We start from the raw sequence: 22,662 nt of genomic DNA on the forward strand, positions 1-22,662 counted from the left end.
GTGACACACATCATATGTAAAGCAGCTGCTGCCCAAAAGATATGACCCACAGCAGCTTCAGCCCCATGGATCTGACCCACATCAGCCCCACAGCAGCTCCTGCCCCATTGATCAGACCCACATCAGCCCCACAGCAGCTTCTGCCCCATAGATCTTTCCCACATCAGCCCCACAGCAGATCCTGCCCCATAGATCTGACCCACATATGTCGCACAGCAGCACCTGCCCCATAGATCTGACCCACATCTGTCGCACAACAGATCCTGCCCCATAGATCAGACCAACATCAGCCCCGCAGTAGCTCCTGCCCCATAGATCTTTCCCACATCAGTCCCACAGTAGCTACTGCCCCATAGATCACACACCCATCAGCCCCACAACAGCTCCTGCCCCATAGATCTGACCCACATCAGCCCCACAGCAGCTCCTGCCTCATAGATCTAAAACACATCATATGTAAAGCAGTTGCTGCCCAATATATATGATCCACAGCAGCTCCTGCCCTATAGATCTGACCCACATCAGCCCCACAGCAGCTCCTGCCTCATAGATCTGACCCACATGTTCCCAAGAGCAGCTCTGCCCCATAGATCTGACCCCCATCAGACCCACTGCAGCTCCTGCCCCATAGATCTGACACACATCATATGTAAAGCAGCTGCTGCCCAATAGATATGACCCACAACAGCTCCTGCCCCATAGATCTAACCCACATCAGCCCCACAGTAGCTCCTGCCCCATAGATCTGACCCCCATCAGCCCCACTGCAGCTCCTGCCACATAGATCTAACCCACATCAGCCCCACAGCAGCTCCTGCCCCATAGATCTGACACACATCATATGTAAAGCAGCTGCTGCCCAATAGATATGACCCACAGCAGCTTCAGCCCCAAGGATCTGACCCACCTCAGCCCCACAGCAGCTCCTGCCCCATAGATCAGACCCACATCAGCCCCACAGCAGCTCCTGCCACATAGATCTTTCCCACATCAGCCCCACAGCAAATCCTGCCCCATAGATCTGACCCACATATGTCACACAGCAGCACCTGCCCCATAGATCTGACCCACATCTGTCGCACAGCAGCTCCTGCCCCATAGATCTGACCACCATCAGCCCCACAGTAGCTCCTGCCCCATAGATCACACACCCATCAGCCCCACAACAGCTCCTGCCCCATAGATCTGACCCACATCAGCCCCACAGCAGCTCCTGCCTCATAGATCTGACACACATCATATGTAAAGCAGCTGCTGACCAATAGATATGACCCACAGCAGCTCCTGCCCTATAGATCTGACCCACATCAGCCCCACAGCAGCTCCTGCCCCATAGATCTGACACACATCATATGTAAAGCAGCTGCTGCCCAATAGATATGATCCACAACAGCTCCTGCCCCATAGTTCTAACCCACAGCAGCCCCACAGCAGCTCCTGCCCAATAGATCTGACCCACATCTGCACCACAGCAGCTCCTGCCCCATAGCTCTGACCCACATCTGCACCACAGCAGCTCCTCCCCATAGCTCTGACCCACATCTGCCCCACAGCAGCTCCTGCACCATAGATCTGACCCACATCTGCAACACAGCAGCTCCTGCTCCATAAATCTGACCAACATCAGGCCCACATCTGTTCCTGCCCCATTGATCTGACCCACAGCAGTTCCTGCCCCATAGATCTTTCCCACATCAGCCCCACAGCAGATCCTGCCCCATAGATCTGACCCACATCTGTCGCACAGCAGCTCCTGACCCATAGATCAGACCAACATCAGCCCCACAGTAGCTCCTGCCCCATAGATCTGACCCCCAGCAGCCCCACAGTAGCTCCTGCCCCTTAGATCTGACACCCATCAGCCCCACAACAGCTCCTGCCCCATAGATCTAACCCTCATCAGCCCCACAGCAGCTCCTGCCCCATAGATCTGACACACATCATATGTAAAGCAGCTGCTGCCCAATAGATATGACCCACAGCAGCTCCTGCCCTATATATCTGTCCCACATCAGCCCCACAGCAGGTCCTCCATCATAGATCTGACCCACATGTTCCCAAGAGCAGCTCTGCCCCATTGATTTGACCCACATCAGCCCCACAGTAGCTCCTGCCCCATAGATCTGACCCCCATCAGCCCCACAGTAGCTCCTGCCCCATAGATCTGACCCACATCAGCCCCACAGTAGCTCCTGCCCCATAGATCTGACCCACATCAGCCCCACAGTAGCTCCTGCCCCATAGATCTGACCCCCATCAGCCCCACAGTAGCTCCTGCCCCATAGATCTGACCCACATCAGCCCCACAGTAGCTCCTGCCCCATAGATCTGACCCACATCAGCCCCACAGTAGCTCCTGCCCCATAGATCTGACCCCCATCAGCCCCACTGCAGCTCCTGCCCCATAGATCTGACACACATCATATGTAAAGCAGCTGCTGCCCAATAGATATGACCCACAACAGCTCCTGCCCCATAGATCTAACCCACAGCAGCCCCACAGCAGCTCCTGCCCCATAGATCTGACGTACATCATCTCCACTGCAGCTCCTGCCCCATAGATCTGACCCAAATCTGCCCCACAGCAGCTCCTGCCCCATAGCTCTGACCCACATATGTCGCACAGCAGCACCTGCCCCATAGATCTGACCCACATCTGTCGCACAGCAGCTCCTGCCCCATAGATCTAACCCACATCAACCCCACAGCAGCTCCTGCCCCATAGATCTGACACACATCATATGTAAAGCAGCTCCTGCCCTATAGATCTGACCCACATCAGACCCACAGCAGCTGCTGACCCATAGATCTGACCCACATCTGCCCCACAGCAGCTCCTGCCCCATAGACCTGACCCACATTTTCCCCACAGCAGCTCCTGCCCCATAGATCTGACCCCCAGCATCCCCTGCCCCATAGATCTGACCCCCATCAGCCCCAGAAATGCTCCTGCCCCATAGATCTTTCCCACATCAGCCCCACAGCAGATCCTGCCCCATAGATCTGACCCACATCTGTCGCAAAGCAGCTCCTGCCCCATAGATCTGACCCACATATGTCGCACAGCAGCACCTGCCCCATAGATCTGACCCACATCTGTCGCACAGCAGCTCCTGCCCCATAGATCAGACCAACATCAGCCCCACAGTAGCTCCTGCCCCATAGATCTGACGCACATATGTCGCATAGCAGCACCTGCCCCATAGATCTGACCCACATCTATCGCACAGCAGCTCCTGCCCCATAGATCAGACCAACATCAGCCCCACAGTAGCTCCTGCCCCATAGATCTGGCACACATCATATGTAAAGCAGCTGCTGCTTAATAGATTTGACCCACAGCAGCTTCAGCCCCAAGGATCTGACCCACATCAGCCCCACAGCAGCTCCTGCCCCATAGATCTGACCCACATATGCCCCACAGCATCTCCTGCCCCATAGATCGGACCCACATCTGTCGCACAGCAGCTCCTGCCCCATAGATCAGACCCACATCAGCCCCACAGCAGCTCCTGCCCCATAGATCTGACCCACATCTGTCGCACAGCAGCTCCTGCCCATAGATCAGACCAACATCAGCCCCACAGTAGCTCCTGCCCCATAGATCTGACCCCCATCAGCCCCACAACAGCTCCTGCCCCATAGATCTGACACACATCTGCAACACAGCAGCTCCTGCTCCATAGATCAGACCAACGTCAGCCCCACAGTAGCTCCTGCCCCATAGATCTGACCCCCATCAGCCCCACAGTAGCTCCTGCCCCATAGATCTGACCCCCATCAGCCCCACAACAGCTCCTGCCCCATAGATCTAACCCACATCAGCCCCACAGCAGCTCCTGCCCCATAGATCTGACACACATCATATGTAAAGCAGCTGCTGCCCAATAGATATGACCCACAGCAGCTTCAGCCCCAAGGATCTGACCCATATCAGACCCACAGCAACTCCTGCCCCATAGATCTGACTAAAATCTGCCCCAAAGCATCTCCTGCCCTCTTAGATCTGACCCACATTAGCCCCACAGCAGCTCCTACACCATAGATCTGACGCACATCTGCAACACAGCAGCTCCTGCCCCATAGCTCTGACCCACATCTGCACCACAGCAGCTCCTCCCCATAGATCTAACACCCATCAGCCTCACAGCAGCTCCTGCCCCATAGATAAGCCCTACATCTGCCCCACAGCAGCTCCTGCACCATAGATCTGACCCACATCTGCAACACAGCAGCTCCTACTCCATAATTCTGACCAACATCAGGCCCACATCTGTTCCTGCCCCATAGATCTGACCCACAGCAGCTCCTGCCCCATAGATCTGACCCACATCTGCCCCACAGCAGCTCCTACACCATAGATCTGACCCAAATCAGCCCCGCAGCAGCTCCTGGCCCATAGATCTGACCCTCATGTGCCCCACAGCAGCTCCAAACTCATAGATCTGACCCACATCAGTCCAACAGCAGATTTTGCACCATAGATATGTCCCTCATCTGCCCCACAACCACTCCTGCCCCATAGATCTGACCTACATCATCCCCTCTGCAGCTTCTGCCCCATAGGTCTGACCCACATGTGCCCCACAGTAGCTCCTGCCCCATAGATCTGACCCCCATCAGCCCCACAACAGCTCCTGCCCCATAGATCTAACCCACATCAGCCCCACAGCAGCTCCTGCCCCATAGATCTGACACACATCATGTGTAAAGCAGCTGCTGCCCAATAGATATGACCCACAGCAGCTTCAGCCCCAAGGATCTGACACACATCAGCCCCACAGCAACTCCTGCCCCATAGATTTGACCCACATCTGCCCCAAAGCATCTCCTGCCCCATAGATCTTTCCCACATCAGCCCCACAGCAGATCCTGCCCCATAGATCTGACCCACATATGTCGCACAGCAGCACCTGCCCAATAGATCTGACCCACATCTGTCACACAGCAGCTCCTACCCCATAGATCAGACCCCCATCAGCCCCACAGTAGCTCCTGCCCCATAGATCTGACCCCCATCAGCCCCACAACAGCTCCTGCCCCATAGATCTAACCCACATCAGCCCCACAGCAGCTCCTGCCCCATAGATAAGCCCTACATCTGCCCCACAGCAGCTCCTGCCCCATAGCTCTGATCCACATCTGCACCACAGCAGCTCCTCCCCATAGATCTAACACCCATCAGCCTCACAGCAGCTCCTGCCCCATACATAAGCCCTACATCTGCCCCACAGCAGCTCCTGCACCATAGATCTGACCCACATCTGCAACACAGCAGATCCTGCTCCATAAATCTGACCAACATCAGGCCCACATCTGTTCCTGCCCCATAGATCTGACCCACAGCAGCTCCTGCCCCATAGATCTGACACACATTTGCCACACAGCAGCTCCTGCCCCATAGATCTGACCCAAATCTGCCCCACAGCAGATCCTGCCAAATAGATCTTAACCACAGCAGCTCCTGCCCCATAGATCTGACCCACATCAGCCCCACAGCAGCTCCTACACCATAGATCTGACCCACATCTGCCACACACCATCTCCTACCCCATAGATCTTACCCACTTCTGTCCCACAGCAGCTCCTGCCCCATAGCTCTGACCCACATCTGCACCACAGCAGCTCCTCCTCATAGATCTAACACCCATCAGCCTCACAGCAGCTCCTGCCCCATAGATATGCCCTATATCTGCCCCACAGCAGCTCCTGCACCATAGATCTGACCCACATCTGCAACACAGCAGCTCCTGCTCCATAAATCTGACCAACATCAGGCCCACATCTGTTCCTGCCCCATAGATCTGACCCACAGCAGCTCCTGCCCCATAGATCTGACCCACATCAGCCCCACAGCAGCTCCTGCCCCATAGATCTGACCCAAATCAGCCCCGCAGTAGCTCCTGGCCCATAGATCTGACCCACATGTGCCACACAGCAGCTCCAAACTCATAGATCTGACCCACATCAGTCCAACAGCAGATTTTGCACCATAGATATGTCCCTCATCTGCCCCACAGCAACTCCTGCCCCATAGATCTGACCTACATCATCCCCTCTGCAGCTTCTGCCCCATAGGTCTGACCCACATGTGCCCCACAGCAGCTCCTGCCATATAGATCTGACCCACATATGCCCCACAGCAGCTCCTGCCCCATAGATCTGACCCACATGTGCCCCACAGCTGCTCCTGCCCCATAGATCTGAACCACAGCAGTTCCTAACCCATAGATCAGACCCAAATCTTCCCTACATCAGCTCCTGCTCATAGATCTGACCCACATCAGCCGCACAGCAGCTCCACGGCACGGTTTCCCCGGCTCGGTGCGGCTTGCGAGATTTGCGGTGCCGGCTATGCGTTTTTGCCTGCGGAGACGCCACGGGAGCGACATTTGGCTGATTCCGAGGAACGTCCGAGCCGAGCGGTGCCCGCCGGGAGCGGTTGGACCGTGCCGGCGCACTTGAGCGGGGTCCGTTCGAGCCGGAAATCCGGACTGCGGGCAGGCCGCGTAGCGAGGGATGGCGAAAGAGCGGCGGGAAGCCGCAACCGAAAAACTCCACAGCCCGGCGCTCAACCGCGCTCGCCTGCGCCCGCTCGTTGCCGCCTCTGGAGACGAGCACGCGCTCGCTCCTGCAGACGAAAACGGAAGGCGTAAGAAAAAACGGCTTCGGAAAAGAACGGCGCCGACTACCGGCAGCGGCGCCGAGGGTAAGCGGCGCTCTACGTCGACGTAGCGGTAGGTAAGAAACTACAGCGACCCCCCAGCAAGCTCCGAAGCTTTAGCGCCCCCCCATCTCACAGGGCGGCAAAGCCTAGCCGAAAGCGGGTAGACGTGTCAGATACACGCAAGCCGCACGGGCAGCGACCCCTAGACGCCGCCGCCAAGCACCACGGCCCGCTCGGAGCCGGGTAGACCGTGCCGACCTAGCCGAGCAGCATAGGCAGCGACCTCTAGTAGCCGCCGCCAAGCACCACGGCCCGCTCGGAGGCGGGTAGACCGTGCCGACCTAGTCGAGCCGCATAGGCAGCGACCTCTAGCAGCCGCCGCCGAGCAGCACGGCACGCCCTGAGCCGGGTAGACCGTGCCGACCTAGGCGAGCCGCATAGGCAGCGACCTCTAGCAGCCGCCGCCGAGCACCACGGCTCGCTCGGAGCCGGGTAGACCATGCCGACCTAGTCGAGCCGCATAGGCAGCGACCTCTAGTAGCCGCCGCTGAGCACCACGGCCCGCTCGGAGCCGAGTAGACCGTGCCGACCTAGGCGAGCGGCATACGCAGCGACCTCTAGCAGCCGCCGCCGAGCACCACGGCCCGCTCGGAGCCGGGTAGACCATGCCGACCTAGTCGAGCCGCATAGGCAGCGACCTCTAGCAGCCGACGCCGAGCACCACGGCCCGCTCGGAGCCGGGTAGACCGTGCCGACCTAGTCGAGCCGCATAGGCAGCGACCTCTAGCAGCCGCCGCCGAGCAGCTCCTGCCCCATAGATCTGACACACATCATATGTAAAGCAGCTGCTGCCCAATAGATATGACCCACAGCAGCTTCAGCCCCAAGGATCTGACCCACAACAGCCCCACAGCCGCTCCTGCCCCATCAATCTGACCCACATCTGACCCAAAGCATCTCCTGCCCCATAGATCTGACCCACATCAGCCCCACAGCAGCTCCTACACCATAGATCTGACCCCCATCAGCCCCACAACAGCTCCTGCCCCATTGATCTTACCCACATCACCCCACAGCAGCTCCTGCCCCATAGATCTGACACACATCATATGTAAAGCAGCTGCTGCCCAATAGATATGACCCACAGCAGCTTCAGCCCCAAGGATCTGACCCACATCAGCCCCAAAGTAACTCCTGCCCCATAGATCTGACCCACATCTGCCCCAAAGCATCTCCTGCCCCAAAGATCTTTCCCACATCAGCCCCACAGCAGATCCTGCCCCATAGATCTGACCCACATATGTCGCACAGCAGCTCCTGCCCCATAGACCTGAACCCCATCAGCCCCACAGTAGCTCCTTCCCCATAGATCTGACCCCCATCAGCCCCACAACAGCTCCTGCCCCATAGATCTAACCCACATCAGCCCCACAGCAGCTCCTGCCCCATAGATCAGACCAACATCAGCCCCACAGTATCTCCTGCCCCATAGATCTGACACACATCATATGTAAAGCAGCTGCTGCCCAATAGATATGACCCACAGCAGCTTCAGCCCCAAGGATCTGACCCACATCAGCCCCACAGCAACTCCTGCCCCATAGATCTTTCCCACATCAGCCCCACAGCAGATCCTGCCCCATAGATCTGACCCACATATGTCGCACAGCAGCTCCTGCCCCATAGACCTGAACCCCATCAGCCCCACAGTAGCTCCTTCCCCATAGATCTGACCCACAACAGCCCCACAACAGCTCCTGCCCCATAGATCTAACCCACATCAGCCCCACAGTATCTCCTGCCCCATAGATCTGACACACATCATATGTAAAGCAGCTGCTGCCCAATAGATATGACCCACAGCAGCTTCAGCCCCAAGGATCTGACCCACATCAGCCCCACAGCAACTCCTGCCCCATAGATCTGACCCACATCTGCCCCAAACCATCTCCTGCCCCATAGATCTTTCCCACATCAGCCCCACAGCAGATCCTGCCCCATAGATCTGACCCACATGTCGCACAGCAGCACCTGCCCCATAGATCTGACCCACATATGCCCCACAGCAGCTCCTGCCCCATAGATCTGACCCAAATCAGCCACAGAGCAGCTCCTGACTCATAAATCTGACCGACAGCAGCTCCTGCCCCATAGATCTGACCCAAATCTGACCCACAGCAGCTCCTGCCCCATAGATCTGACCCACATTTTCCCCAAAGCAGCACCTAACCCATAGATCTGACCCACATGTGCCCATCAGCTGCTCCTGCCCCATAGATCTGAACCACAGCAGTTCCTAACCCATAGATCAGACCCAAATCTTCCCTACATCAGCTCCTGCCCATAGATCTGACCCAAATCTGCCCCACAGCAGCTCCTACACCATAGATCTCACCCACATCAGCCCCACAGCAGCTCCTACACCATAGATCTGACCCACATCTGCCACACACCATCTACTACCCCATAGATCTTACCCACTTCTGCCCCACAGCAGCTCCTGCCCCATAGCTCTGACCCACATCTGCACCACAGCAGCTCCTCCCCATAGATCTAACAACCATCAGCCTCACAGCAGCTCCTGCCCCATAGATATGCCCTATATCTGCCCCACAGCAGCTCCTGCACCATAGATCTGACCCACATCTGCCCCAAAACATCTCCTGCCCCATAGATCTTTCCCACATCAGCCCCACAGCAGATCCTGCCCCATAGATCTGACCCACATATGTCGCACAACAGCACCTGCCCCATAGATCTGACCCACATCAGCCCCACAGCAGCTCCTACACCATAGATCTGACCCACATCTTCCACACAGCAGCTCCTGCCCCATAGCTCTGACCCACATCTGCACCACAGCAGCTCCTCCCCATAGATCTAACACCCATCAGCCTCACAGCAGCTCCTGCCCCATAGATAAGCCCTACATCTGCCCCACAGCAGCTCCTGCACCATAGATCTGACCCTCATCTGCAACACAGCAGCTCCTGCTCCATAAATCTGACCAACATCAGGCCCACATCTGCTCCTGCCCCATAGATCTGACCCACAGCAGCTCCTGCCCCATAGATCTGACCCACATTTGCCACACAGCAGCTCTTGCCCCATAGATCTGACCCAAATCTGCCCCACAGCAGATCCTGCAAATAGATCTTAACCACAGCAGCTCCTGCCCCATAGATCTGACCCACGTCAGCCCCAAAGCAGCTCCTACACCATAGATCTGACCCACATCTGCCACACACCATCTCCTACCCCATAGATCTTACCCACTTCTGCCCCACAGCAGCTCTTGCCCCATAGCTCTGACCCACATCTGCACCACAGCAGCTCCTCCCCATAGATCTAACACCCATCATCCTCACAGCAGCTCCTGCCCCATATATATGCCCTACATCTGCCCCACAGCAGCTCCTGACCCATAGATCTGACCTACATCTGCCCTACAGCAGCTCCTGCCCCATAGACCTGACCCACATGTTCCCCACAGCAGCTCCTGCCCCATAGATCTGACACAAACCATCTCCTGCCCCATAGATCTGACCCCCATCTGCCCCACAGCAGCTTCTACCCCATAGATGTAACCCACATCAGCCCCACAGCAGCTCCTGCCCCATAGGTCTGACCCACATCAGCCCCACAGCAGCTCCTGCCCCATAGATCTGACACACATCATATGTAAAGCAGCTGCTGCCCAATAGATATGACCTACAGCAGCTTCAGCCCCAAGGTTCTGACCCACATCAGCCCCACAGTAGCTCCTGCCCAATAGATCTGACCCCCATCAGTCCCACAGTAGCTCCTGCCCCATAGATCTGACGCACATCAGCCCCACAGCAGCTCCTACACCATAGATCTGACCCACATCTGCCACACACCATCTCCTACCCCATAGATCTTACCCACTTCTGCACCACAGCAGCTCCTGCCCCATAGCTCTGACCCACATCTGCACCACAGCAGTTCCTCCCCATAGATCTAACACCCATCAGCCTCACAGCAGCTCCTGCCCCATAGATATGCCCTACATCTGCCCCACAGCAGCTCCTGCACCATAGATCTGACCCACATCTGCAACACAGCAGCTCCTGCTCCATAAATCTGACCAACATCAGGCCCACATCTGTTCCTGCCCCAGAGATCTGACCCACAGCAGCTCCTGCCCCATAGATCTGACACACATCAGCCCCACAGCAGCTCCTGCCCCATAGATCTGACCCACATCAGACCCACGGCAGCTGCTGACCCGTAGATCGTACCCACGTCTGCCCCACAGCAGCTACTGCCCCATAGACCTGACCCACATGTTCCCCACAGCAGCTCCTGCCCCATAGATCAGACCAACATCAGCCCCACAGTAGCTCCTGCCCCATAGATCTGACCCCATCAGCCCCACAACAGCTTCTGCCCCATAGATCTGACCCACATACGCCCCACAGCAGCTCCTGCCCCATAGATCTGACACACATCATATGTAAAGCAGCTGCTGCCCAATAGATATGACCCACAGCAGCTTCAGCCCCAAGGATCTGACCCACAACAGCCCCACAGCAGCTCCTGCCCCATAGATCTGAACCACATCTGTCGCACAGCAGCTCCTGCCCTATAGATCTAACCCACAGCAGCCCAACAGCAGCTCCTGCCCCATAGATCTGACGTACATCATCTCCACCTCAGCTCCTGCCCCATAGATCTCACCCAAATCTGCCCCACAGCAGATCCTGCCAAATAGATCTTAACCACAGCAGCTCCTGCACCATAGATCTGACCCACATCTGCCACACAGCAGCTCCTGCCCCATAGCTCTGACCCACATCTGCACCACAGCAGCTCCTCCCCATAGATCTAACACCCATCAGCCTCACAGCAGCTCCTGCCCAATAGATAAGCCCTATATCTACCCCACAGCAGCTCCTGCACCATAGATCTGACCCACATCTGCAACACAGCAGCTCCTGCTCCATAAATCTGACCAACATCAGGCCCACATCTGTTCCTGCCCCATAGATCTGACCCACAGCAGCTCCTGCCCCATAGATCTGACCCACATCAGCCCCACAGCAGCTCCTGCCTTATAGATCTGACCCAAATCAGCCCCGCAGCAGATCCTGGCCCATAGATCTGACCCACATGTGCCCCACAGCAGCTCCAAACTCATAGATCTGACCCACATCAGTCCAACAGCAGATTTTGCACCATAGATATGTCCCTCATCTGCCCCACAGCAACTCCTGCCCCATAGATCTGACCTACATCATCCCCTATTCAGCTTCTGCCCCATAGGTCTGACCCACATGTGCCCCACAGTAGCTCCTTCCCCATAGATCTGACCCCCATCAGCCCCACAACAGCTCCTGCCCCATAGATCTAACCCACATCAGTCCCACAGCAGCTCCTGCCCCATAGATCTGTCACACATCATATGTAAAGCAGCTGCTGCCAAATAGATATGACCCACAGCAGCTTCAGCCCCAAGGATCTGACCCACATCAGCCCCACAGCAACTCCTGCCCCATAGATCTGACCCACATCTGCCCCAAAGCATCTCCTGCCCCATAGATCTTTCCCACATCAGCCCCACAGCAGATCCTGCCCCATAGATCTGACCCACATATGTCGCACAGCAGCACCTGCCCCATAGATCTGACAAACATCAGCCCCACAGCAGCTCCTACACCATAGATCTGACCCACATCTGCCACACAGCAGCTCCTGCCCCATAGATCTGACCCACATCTGACACACAGCAGCTCCTGCCCCATAGATCTTACCCACTTCTGCCCCACAGCAGCTCCTGCCCCATAGCTCTGACCCACATCTGCAACACAGCAGCTCCTGCTCCATAAATCTGACCCACATCAGCCCCACAGCAGCTCCTGGCCCATAGATCTGACCCACACGTGCCCCACAGCAGCTCCAAACTCATAGATCTGACCCACATCAGTCCAACAGCAGATTTTGCACCATAGATATGTCCCTCATCTGCCCCACAGCAACTCCTGCCCTATAGATCTGACCTACATCATCCCCTCTGTAGCTTCTGCCCCATAGGTCTGACCCACATGTGCCCCACAGCAGCTCCTGCCATATAGATCTGACCCACATATGCCCCACAGCAGCTCCTGCCCCATAGATCTGACCCACATCAGCCACACAGCAGCACCTGACTCATAAATCTGACCCACAACAGCTCCTGCCCCATAGATCTGACCCAAATCTGACCCACAGCATCTCCTGCCCCATAGATCTGACCCACATTTTCCCCAAAGCAGCACCTAACCCATAGATCTGACCCACATGTGCCCCACAGCTGCTCCTGCGCCATAGATCTGAACCACAGCAGTTCCTAACCCATAGATCAGACCCAAATCTTCCCTACATCAGCTCCTGCCCATAGATCTGACCCACATCAGCCGCACAGCAGCTCCTACCCCATAGATCTCACCCACATCAGCCCCACAGCTGCTCCACGGCACGGTTTCCCCGGCTCAGTGCGGCTCGCGAGCTTTGCGGCGCCGGCTATGCGTTTTTGCCTGCGGAGACGCCACGGGAGCGACATTTGGCTGATTCCGAGGAACGTCCGAGCCGAGCGGTGCCCGCCGGGAGCGGTTGGACCGTGCCGGCGCACTTGAGCGGGGTCCGTTCGAGCCGGAAATCCGGACTGCGGGCAGGCCGCGTAGCGAGGGATGGCGAAAGAGCGGCGGGAAGCCGCAACCGAAAAACTCCACAGCCCGGCGCTCAACCGCGCTCGCCTGCGCCCGCTCGTTGCCGCCTCTGGAGACGAGCACGCGCTCGCTCCTGCAGACGAAAACGGAAGGCGTAAGAAAAAACGGCCCCGGAAAAGAACGGCGCCGACTACCGGCTGCGGCGCCGAGGGTAAGTGGCGCTCTACGTCGACGTAGCGGTAGGTAAGAAACTACAGCGACCCCCCAGCAAGCTCCGAAGCTTTAGCGCCCCCCCATCTCACAGGGCGGCAAAGCCTAGCCGAAAGTGGGTAGACCTGGCAGCTACACGCAAGCCGCACTGGCAGCGACCCCTATCCGCCGCCGCCGAGCACCACGTTCCGCTCGGAGCCGGGTAGACCGTGCCGACCTAGCCAAGCCGCATAGGCAGCGACCTCTAGCAGCCGCCGCCGAGCACCACGGCCCGCTCGGAGCCGGGTAGACCATGCCGACCTAGTCGAGCCGCATAGGCAGCGACCTCTAGCAGCCGCCGCCGAGCACCACGGCCCGCTCGGAGCCGGGTAGACCGTGCCGACCTAGGCGAGCTGCATAGGCAGCGACCTCTAGCAGCCGCGGCCGAGCACCACGGCCCGCTCGGAGCCGGGTAGACCGTGCCGACCTAGTCGAGCCGCATAGGCAGCGACCTCTAGCAGCCGCCGCCGAGCACCACGGCCTGCCCTGAGCCGGGTAGACCGTGCCGACCTAGGCGAGCCGCATAGGCAGCGACCTCTAGCATTTGCCGCCGAGCACCACGGCTCGCTCGGAGCCGGGTAGACCGTGCCGACCTAGGCGAGCCGCATAGGCAGCGACCTCTAGCAGCCGCCGCCGAGCACCACGGCCCGCTCGGAGCCGGGTAGACCGTGCCGACCTAGTCAAGCCGCATAGGCAGCGACCTCTAGCAGCCGCCGCCGAGCACCACGGCCCGCTCGGAGCCGGGTAGACCGTGCCGACCTAGTCGAGCCGCATAGGCAGCGACCTCTAGCAGCCGCCGCCGAGCAGCACGGCACGCCCTGAGCCGGGCAGACCATGCCGACCTAGGCGAGCCGCATAGGCAGCGACCTCTAGCAGCCGCCGCCGAGCACCACGGCCCGCTCGGAGCCGGGTAGACCGTGCCGACCTAGTCAAGCCGCATAGGCAGCGACCTCTAGCAGCCGCCGCCGAGCACCACGGCCCGCTCGGAGCCGGGTAGACCGTGCCGACCTAGTCGAGCCGCATAGGCAGCGACCTCTAGCAGCCGCCGCCGAGCAGCACGGCACGCCCTGAGCCGGGTAGACCGTGCCGACCTAGTCGAGCCGCATACGCAGCGACCTCTAGCAGCCGCCGCCGAGCACCACGGCCTGCCCTGAGCCGGGTAGACCGTGCCGACCTAGGCGAGCTGCATAGGCAGCGACCTCTAGCAGCCGCCGCCGAGCACCACGGCCCGCTCGGAGGCGGGTAGACCGTGCCGACCTAGTCGAGCCGCATAGGCAGCGACCTCTAGCAGCCGCCGCTGAGCAGCTCCTGCCCCATAGATCTGACACACATCATATGTAAAGCAGCTGCTGCCCAATAGATATGACCCACAGCAGCTTCAGCCCCAAGGATGTGACCCACATCAGATCCACAGCAACTCCTGCCCCATAGATCTGACTAAAAACTGCCCCTAAGCATCTCCTGCCCCATAGATCTGACCCACATCAGCCCCACAGCAGCTCCTACACCATAGATCTGACCCACATCTGCCACACAGCAGCTCCTGCCCCATAGATCTGACCCACATCAGCCCCACAACAGCTCCTGCCCCATAGATCTGACCCACATCAGCCCCAGAGCAGCTCCTGCCCCATAGATCTGACACACATCATATGTAAAGCAGCTGCTGCCCCATAGATGAGACCAACATCAGCCCCACAGTAGCTCCTGCCCCATAGATCTGACCCCCATCAGCCCCACAGTAGCTCCTGCCCCATAGATCTGACTCCCATCAGCCCCACAGTAGCTCCTGCCCCATAGATCTGACCCACATCAGCCCCACAACAGCTCCTCCCCCATAGATCTGACCCACATCAGCCCCACAGCAGCTCCTGCCCCATAGATCTGACACACATCATATGTAAAGCAGCTGCTGCCCAATAGATATGACCCACAGCAGCTTCAGCCCCAAGGATCTGACCCACGTCAGCCCCACAGCAGCTCCTGCCCCATAGATTTGACCCACATCTGTCGCACAGCAGCTCCTGCCCCATAGATCTGGCCCACATCTGTCGCACAGCAGCTCCTGCCCTATAGATCTGACCCACATCAGCCCCACAATAGCTCCTACCCCATAGATCTGACCCACATCAGCCCCACAGCAGCTCCTGCCCCATAGATCTGACACACATCATATGTAAAGCAGCTGCTGCCCAATAGATATGACCCACAGCAGCTTCAGCCCCAAGGATGTGACCCACATCAGACCCACAGCAACTCCTGCCCCATAGATCTGACTAAAAACTGCCCCTAAGCATCTCCTGCCCCATAGATCTGACCCACATCAGCCCCACAGCAGCTCCTACACCATAGATCTGACCCACATCTGCCACACAGCAGCTCCTGCCCCATAGATCTGACACACATCATATGTAAAGCAGCTGCTGCCCCATAGATGAGACCAACATCAGCCCCACAGTAGCTCCTGCCCCATAGATCTGACCCCCATCAGCCCCACAGTAGCTCCTGCCCCATAGATCTGACCCACATCAGCCCCACAACAGCTCCTGCCCCATAGATCTGACCCACATCAGCCCCACAGCAGCTCCTGCCCCATAGATCTGACCCACATGTTCCCAAGAGCAGCTCTGCCCCATAGGTCTGACCCACATATGCCCAACAGGAGCTCCTGCTCCATAGATCTGACCCACATCAGCCACACAGCAGCTCCTGACTCATAAATCTGACCCAAAGTAGCTCCTGCCCCATAGATCTGACCCCCATCAGCCCCACAACAGCTCCTGCCCCATAGATCTAACCCACATCAGCCCCACAGCAGATCCTGCCCCATAGATCAGACCAACATCAGCCCCACAGTGGCTCCTGCCCCATAGATCTGACCCCCATCATCCCCACAACAGCTCCTGCCCCATAGATCTAACCCACATCAGCCCCACAGCAGCTCCTGCCCCATAGATCTGACCCACATGTTCCCAAGAGCAGCTCTGCCCCATTGATTTGACCCACATCAGCCCCACAGTAGCTCCTGCCCCAGAGATCTGACCCCCATCAGCCCCACTACAGCTCCGGCCCCATAGATCTGACACACATCATATGTAAAGCAGCTGCTGCCCAATAGATATGACCCACAACAGCTCCTGCCCCATAGATCTAACCCACAGCAGCCCCACAGCAGCTCCTACCCCATAGATCTGATGTACATCATCTCCACTGCAGCTCCTGCCCCATAGATCTGACCCAAATCTGCCCCACAGCAGATCCTGCCAAATAGATCTTAACCACAGCAGCTCCTGCCCATAGATCTGACCCACATCAGCCCCACAGCAGCTCCTACACCATAGATCTGACCCACATCTGCCACACACCATCTCCTACCCCATAGATCTTACCCACTTCTGCCCCACAGCAGCTCCTGCCCCATAGCTCTGACCCACATCTGCACCACAGCAGCTCCTCCCCATAGATCTAACACCCATCAGCCTCACAGCAGCTCCTGCCCCATAGATATGCCCTACATCTGCCCCACAGCAGCTCCTGCACCATAGATCTGACCCACATCTGCAACACAGCAGCTCCTGCTCCATAAATCTGACCAACATCAGGCCCACATGTGTTCCTGCCCCATAGATCTGACCCACAGCAGCTCCTGCCCCATTGATCTGACCCACATCTGCCCCACAGCAGCTCCTGCCCCATAGATCTGACCCACAGCATCTCCTGCCCCATAGATCTGACCCCCATCAGCCCAACAACTGCTCCTGCCCCATAGATCTGACCCACATCAGCCCCACAGCAGCTCCTGCCCCATAGATCTCACCCACATCTGTCGCACAGCAGCTCCTGCCCCATGGATCTGACCCACATCTGTCGCACAGCAGCTCCTGCCCCATAGATCTGACCCACATCAGCCCCACAGCAGCTCCTGCCCCATAGATCTGACCCACATGTTCCCATGAGCAGCTCTGCCCCATAGGTCTGACCCACATATGCCCCACAGCAGCTCCTGCTCCATAGATCTGACCCACATCAGCCACACAGCAGCTCCTGACTCATAAATCTGACCCACAGTAGCTCCTGCCCCATAGATCTGACCACATCAGCCCCACAACAGCTCCTGCCCCACAGATCTAACCCACATCAGCCCCACAGCAGATCCTGCCCCATAGATCAGACCAACATCAGCCCCACAGTAGCTCCTGCCCCATCGATCTGACCCCCATCATCCCCACAACAGCTCCTGCCCCATAGATCTAACCCACATCAGCCCCACAGCAGCTCCTGCCTCATAGATCTGACCCACATGTTTTCAAGAGCAGCTCTGCCCCATTGATTTGACCCACATCAGCCTCACATTAGCTCCTGCCCCAGAGATCTTACCCCCATCAGCCCCACTACAGCTCCGGCCCCATAGATCTGACACACATCATATGTAAAGCAGCTGCTGCCCAATAGATATGACCCACAACAGCTCCTGCCCCATAGATCTAACCCACAGCAGCCCAACAGCAGCTCCTACCCCATAGATCTGATGTACATCATCTCCACTGCAGCTCCTGCCCCATAGATCTGACCCAAATCTGCCCCACAGCAGATCCTCCCAAATAGATCTTAACCACAGCAGCTCCTGCCCCATAGATCTGACCAACGTCAGCCCCACAGCAGCTCCTACACCATAGATCTGACCCACATCTGCCACACACCATCTCCTACCCCATAGATCTTACCCACTTCTGCCCCACAGCAGCTCCTGCCCCATAGCTCTGACCCACATCTGCACCACAGCAGCTCCTCCCCATAGATCTAACACCCATCAGCCTCACAGCAGCTCCTGCCCCATAGATATGCCCTACATCTGCCCCACAGCAGCTCCTGCACCATAGATCTGACCCACATCTGCAACACAGCAGCTCCTGCTCCATAAATCTGACCAACATCAGGCCCACATCTGTTCCTGCCCCATAGATCTGACCCACAGCAGCTCCTGCCCCATAGATCTGACCCATATGTGCCCCACAGCAGCTCCTACCCCATAGATCTGACCCACAGCATCTCCTGCCCCATAGATCTGACCCACATCAGCCCCACAACAGCTCCTGCCCCATAGATCTGACCCACATCAGCCCCACAGCAGCTCCTGCCCCATAGATCTGACCCCAATCAGCCCCGCAGCAGCTCCTGGCCCATAGATCAGACCAACATCAGCCCCACAGCAGCTCCTGCCCCATAGATCTGACCCCCATCAGCCCCACAACAGCTCCTGCACCATAGATCTGACCCACATCAGCCCCACAGCAGCTCCTGCCCCATAGATCTGACACACATCATATGTAAAGCAGCTGCTGCCCAATAGATATGACCCACAGCAGCTTCAGCCCCAAGGACCTGACCCACATCAGCCCCACAGCAGCTCCTGCCCCATAGATCTGAACCACATCTGTCGCACAGCAGCTCCTGCCCCATAGCTCTGACCCACATCTGCACCACAGCAGCTCCTACACCATAGATCTGACCCACATCTGCCACACAGCAGCTCCTGCCCCATAGCTCTGACCCACATCAGCCCCACAGCAGCTCCTGCCCCATAGATCTGAACCACATCTGTCGCACAGCAGCTCCTGCCCTATAGATCTGACCCACATCAGCCCCAAAGCAGCTCCTACACCATAGATCTGACCCACATCTGCCACACAGCAGCTCCTGCCCCATAGCTCTGACCCACATCTGCACCACAGCAGCTCCTCCCCATAGATCTAACACCCATCAGCCTCACAGCAGCTCCTGCCCCATAGATAAGCCCTACATCTGCCCCACAGCAGCTCCTGCACCATAGATCTGACCCACATCTGCAACACAGCAGCTCCTGCTCCATAAATCTGACCAACATCAGGCCCACATCTGTTCCTGCCCCATAGATCTGACACACAGCAGCTCCTGCCCCATAGATCTGACCAAAATCTGCCCCACAGCAGATCCTGCCAAATAGATCTTAACCACAGCAGCTCCTGCCCCATAGATCTGACCCACATAATCCCCACAGCAGCTCCTGGCCCATAGATCTGACCCACATGTGCCCCACAGCAGCTCCAAACTCATAGATCTGACCCACATCAGTCCAACAGCAGATTTTGCACCAGAGATATGTCCCTCATCTGCCCCACAGCAACTCCTGCCCCATAGATCTGACCTACATCATCCCCTCTGCAGCTTCTGCCCCATAGGTCTGACCCACATGTGCCCCACAGCAGCTCCTGCCATATAGATCTGACCCACATATGCCCCACAGCAGCTCCTGCCCCATAGATCTGACCCACATCAGCCACACAGCAGCTCCTGACTCATAAATCTGACCCACAGCAGCTCCTGCCCCATAGATCTTACCCAAATCTGACCCACAGCAGCTCCTGCCCCATTGATCTGACCCACATTTTCCCCAAAGCAGCACCTAACCCATAGATCTGACCCACATGTGCCCCACAGCTGCTCCTGCCCCATAGATCTGAAATACAGCAGTTCCTAACCCATAGATCAGACCCAAATCTTCCCTACATCAGCTCCTGCCCATAGATCTGACCCACATCAGCCGCACAGCAGTTCCTACCCCATAGATCTCACCCACATCAGCCCCACAGCTGCTCCACGGCACGGTTTCCCCGGCTCGGTGCGGCTCGCGAGCTTTGCGGCGCCGGCTACGCGTTTTTGCCTGCGGAGACGCCACGGGAGCGACATTTGGCTGATTCCGAGGAACGTCCGAGCCGAGCGGTGCCCGCCGGGAGCGGTTGGACCGTGCCGGCGCACTTGAGCGGGGTCCGTTCGAGCCGGAAATCCGGACTGCGGGCAGGCCGCGTAGCGAGGGATGGCGAAAGAGCGGCGGGAAGCCGCAACCGAAAAAATCCACAGCCCGGCGCTCAACCGCGCTCGCCTGCGCCTGCTCGTTGCCGCCTCTGGAGACGAGCACGCGCTCGCTCCTGCAGACGAAAACGGAAGGCGTAAGAAAAAACGGCTTCGGAAAAGAACGGCGCCGACTACCGGCAGCGGCGCCGAGGGTAAGCGGCGCTCTACGTCGACGTAGCGGTAGGTAAGAAACTACAGCGACCCCCCAGCAAGCTCCGAAGCTTTAGCGCCCCCCCATCTCACAGGGCGGCAAAGCCTAGCCGAAAGCGGGTAGACGTGTCAGATACACGCAAGCCGCACGGGCAGCGACCCCTAGACGCCGCCGCCAAGCACCACGGCTCGCTCGGAGCCGGGTAGACCGTGCCGACCTAGTCAAGCCGCATAGGCAGCGACCCCTAGCCGCCGCCGCCGAGCACCACGGCCCGCTCGGAGCCGGGTAGACCGTGCCGACCTAGTCAAGCCGCATAGGCAGAGACCTCTAGCAGCCGCCGCCGAGCACCACGGCCCGCTCGGAGCCGGGTAGACCGTGCCGACCTAGTAGAGCCGCATAGGCAGCGACCTCTAGCATCCGCCGCCGAGCACCACGGCCCGCTCGGAGCCGGGTAGACCATGCCGACCTAGTCGAGCCGCATAGGCAGCAACCTCTAGCAGCCGCCGCCGAGCACCACGGCCCGCTCGAAGCCGGGTAGACCGTGCCGACCTAGGCGAGCTGCATAGGCAGCGACCTCTAGCAGCCGCCGCCGAGCACCACGGCCCGCTCGGAGCCGGGTAGACCGTGCCGATTTAGTCGAGCCGCATAGGCAGCGACCTCTAGCAGCCGCCGCCGAGCACCACAGCCCGCTCGGAGCCGGGTAGAGCGTGACGACCTAGTCGAGCCGCATAGGCAGCGACCTCTAGCAGCCGCCGCCGAGCACCACGGCCTGCCCTGAGCCGGGTAGACCGTGCCGACCTAGTCGAGCCGCATAGGCAGCGACCTCTAGCAGCCGCCGCCGAGCACCACGGCCTGCCGTGAGCCGGGTAGACCGTGGCGACCTAGTCGAGCCGCATAGGCAGCGACCTCTAGCAGCCGCCGCCGAGCAGCTCCTGCCCCATAGATCTGACACACATCATATGTAAAGCAGCTGCTGCCAAATAGATATGACCCACAGCAGCTTCAGCCCCAGGGATCTGACCCACATCAGACCCACAGCAACTCCTGACCCATAGATCTGACTAAAATCTGCCCCAAAGCATCTCCTGCCCCGTAGATCTGACCCACATCAGCCCCACAGCAGCTCCTACACCATAGATCTGACCCACATCTGCCACACAGCAGCTCCTGCCCCATAGCTCTGACCCACATCTGCACCACAGCAGCTCCTCCCCATAGATCTAACACCCATCAGCCTCACAGCAGCTCCTGCCCCATAGATAAGCCCTACATCTGCCCCACAGCAGCTCCTGCACCATAGATCTGACCCACATCTGCAACACAGCAGCTCCTGCTCCATAAATCTGACCAACATCAGGCCCACATCTGTTCCTGCCCCATAGATCTGACCCACAGCAGCTCCTGACCCATAGATCTGACCCAAATCAGCCCCGCAGCAGCTCCTGGCCCATAGATCTGACCCAGATCTGCTCCAAAGCATCTCCTGCCCCATAGATCTAACCCACATCAGCCCCACAGCAGCTCCTGCCCCATAGATCTGACCCACATATGTCGCACAGCAGCACCTGCCCCATAGATCTGACCCACATCTGTCGCACAGCAGCTCCTGCCCCATAGATCAGACCCACATCAGCCCCACAGTAGCTCCTGCCCCATAGACCTGAACCCCATCTGCCCCACAGTAGCTCCTTCCCCATAGATCTGACCCAAATCAGCCCCGCAGCAGCTCCTGCCCCATAGATCAGACCAACATCAGCCCCACAGTATCTCCTGCCCCATAGATCTGACACACATCATATGTAAAGCAGCTGCTGCCCAATAGATATGACCCACAGCAGCTTCAGCCCCAAGGATCTGACCCACATCAGCCCCACAGCAACTCCTGCCTTATAGATCTGACCCACATCTGCCCCAAACCATCTCCTGCCCCATAGATCTTTCCCACATCAGCCCCACAGCAGATCCTGCCCTATAGATCTGATCCCCATCAGCCCCACAACAGCTCCTGCCCCATAGATCTAACCCACATCAGCCCC

This window comes from Coturnix japonica, chromosome 27 (genome assembly GCF_054131305.1).
Source record: "Coturnix japonica strain WE chromosome 27, WE-NBRP24, whole genome shotgun sequence".
NCBI lineage: Eukaryota > Metazoa > Chordata > Aves > Galliformes > Phasianidae > Coturnix > Coturnix japonica.